Source organism: Peromyscus californicus, unplaced genomic scaffold (assembly GCF_007827085.1).
Source record: "Peromyscus californicus insignis strain IS unplaced genomic scaffold, ASM782708v3 Scaffold_13__1_contigs__length_99412109, whole genome shotgun sequence".
In the NCBI taxonomy this organism is placed as follows: Eukaryota; Metazoa; Chordata; class Mammalia; order Rodentia; family Cricetidae; genus Peromyscus; species Peromyscus californicus.
In genome coordinates, this window is record NW_026294424.1 from 62329594 (window position 1) to 62332432 (window position 2839).

At 36.8% G+C, this 2839-nt stretch overlaps 1 pseudogene; it reads right to left on the reverse strand.

Moving 5' to 3' along the window:
• Window positions 1-1353: 1353 nt before the first annotated feature.
• LOC128108897 (myosin regulatory light polypeptide 9-like) lies at window positions 1354-1990 on the reverse strand (annotated as a pseudogene).
• Window positions 1991-2839: the final 849 nt, after the last annotated feature.

Here is a 2839-nt window from a genome sequence, read left to right on the forward strand (position 1 = left end):
ACTTGCTCCTTGTTTTTGTAAATTTGACAGAAACTGGCTGCTCTACCAGGTTACAAATTGAGAGGTCTTCAGCTGATGAGCACAGTGTGTTTGTTGGAAGATATCTTCTGATTTCATTCTTTTCAGCTAGGCACTGACAGTGACATTGATCTGTTTTTCTCTCTGTTGGACAGGTGATTCGTAGTGAGTATTAAATGAAAGTTAGAGCAAAATTCACAGATTAGTTATTGACCGGCATTAATCAGTTTCTCTGCTCTATGGAAATAATTGAATCCTAATTTATTTATTTTAAGATTTATCTTTTATTATCATTTCAGTTCTCTTATTTCCAGATGACAATTTCTGTTCCCTTTTTTACCTCTGAAAACATAAATGCAAGGGTTACATATCGGATACCTAATGGATTATATAGGAATTCATTAACAAATATTTGAAAAAATAAATACATGAACTATATGCACTCACAGCTATTCATTATTTTTTAAACTGATAAATGAAGTGTTGTTCAAGTTTTCCCTGAATTTCATACCAGAGAAGTCATTGTATTTATTAAAGCTTTTGAAGCAGGATCTTATTATTGGCTTAAAACATCAGAATCTTTTTATTGGAACACATGTGTCCTTGGCCTACAAATGGTTCATAGAAACAAATTATCATAAGGTGATATTAAGACTTTTTGTTTCTCTTTAGTATATGAATTTCAAAATAAACCTGACATATAACCCTGTATGCTTCTGCAGTTCTCTTGAAAATAGATTTGCTAGAATAATTTGACAAAACAAACACATTGCAGTGATGATTCTATAAAGATAAAATATAAATATGTTATTAGAAATTACAGCATTACACTACTGAAAAGTTTCCCTTCTGTGGCTTTTTGACAGAATTGAAAGTTTATAATGGAAAGTGAGTTGATATTTAATCATTTATTTTTGGTTCACAGAAGATTTTTAAATTTATATATATATATGTGTGTGTGTGTGTGTGTGTGTGTGTGTGTGTGTGTGTGTGTGTGTGTGTGTACATGCCTCAGCACACTTGTGGAGGTCAGAGGGAAACATACAGGATTCTGTCCTCTTTTTTTTATCAGAAAGTTTAATTATCATTCAGAAAAAATTGAGTGGATAACTTTCTCTGAAAAAATATATTGACTCTGTGTGGGCTGCAGTCATACACAGGAGGGACAAGACTGCCTGTAAGTTAATGACCTTACTTTCTAGTTGGATAATGACAGAAAGTCCCATTTCCAGTCTGATTATAAAGGTACATGTGGCCCAAAGAGGCTGAGATCATATAAATACAAAACAAGAAAGGGAAAAGCGGTAAGCTAGGGCATGTAACAGGTTATCTAGGAGGAAGATCTCAGAAATACCCCAAGTGGCAACAGGGAAGATTTGGCTGGAATTTGAAGCTCTTCAGTCGTCCTTTTCTTTGGCTCCGTGCTTGAGGATGCGTGTGAACTCGATGTAGTTGAAATTCCCCTTTTTGCCAATGGGGGCCTTCCTGTACAGCTCATCCACTTCCTCATCTGTGAACCGATCGTCCATGGTGGTCTGCAGCTCCCTCAGGTAATCCTCCTGGATGGTGCCCGTTGCTTCCTCGTCAAAGCAAGCGAAGGCATTTCTGGTGACATCTTCCGGATCTGTGCCATTCAACTTCTCTCCTGACATGGTGAGGAACATGGTGAAGTTGATGGGCCCCGGGGCCTCATTCATCATGGCATCCGGGTATTCATCAGTTGGATTTTTTTCACATTGAAGCAAGCATGTCGTGCAAGTCTTCCTTGTCGATGAAGCCATCCCGGTTCAGGTCGATCATGTTGAAGGCCTCTTTGAACTCTTGGATCTGGGACTGGTCAAACATGGCGAACACATTGGATGTTGCGCGCTGAGGGCGCTTCTTGGTGGTCTTGGTCTTTGCCCTTTTGCTTGACATGGTGATGGTTAAATTCCTTCTCAGCCGCGAAAATAAAGAGTGTCTCCGCGAAGCCCCGCCGACTGCTCCCACCCTCTGTTCTCTTTTCTGCCATACAGTACTCAGAGATAAAACTCAGGTCCTCGGGCTTGGCTCATTGGTCCAGTTCACTGAAATTTTACTTGGTAAATGTACATGATAATTTCTAGTATGTAACAAAAATATCTCAATAATCATTTGAGTACTTTGTGAAAAGTGAACTTTATTGCCTGTTATAGTTCAGAATGTATCATATTATAATGTATCAAGTACATATGGAAATCTTGAGTGGCTCAAAATATTCTGAAGTGGCAGAATCTGGCAATCTCCTGAATCCATCATAAATATTAAATATTAACTACAAGGAAGGATCGCTTCATCAATTTTATCCATATAAAATCTATAACTATTGCTCTATTGACTTTACCCATATCAAATAGAGACAACTATTAACTTTATTAACAAAAAACACAGATCAAACAAGGTTTAATGTTATCTAAGTATTATGCTTGCAAAACAAAAATCATACTAGTTTCTCATGATGCATTTTAATATTTTAGCAAAGGAAACACAAACAAAAACAAACACTAACTCTGGTGGACTACTCCACAAGGACCGCTAACAGTTCCTAAAAGAAAAAAATCAACTGAAATATTAAAAAACAATATGTACCCAAGACAGAAAGAAAAGTTGCCCATGTTAACAACGCTTGTCTTAATGAATACTTGTCAAGCTGAATCTTATGACTGGTGCACACTCATTCACTGCCTTTGAGACATCAATATGGAACCGATAGTTGTGAAAATATTGCTGCCATTAAGATTTACTGTGGTGTTTTAGAACGATTATCCAGCATTTGAAGTAAAAAACTGCATAATAAATGTGA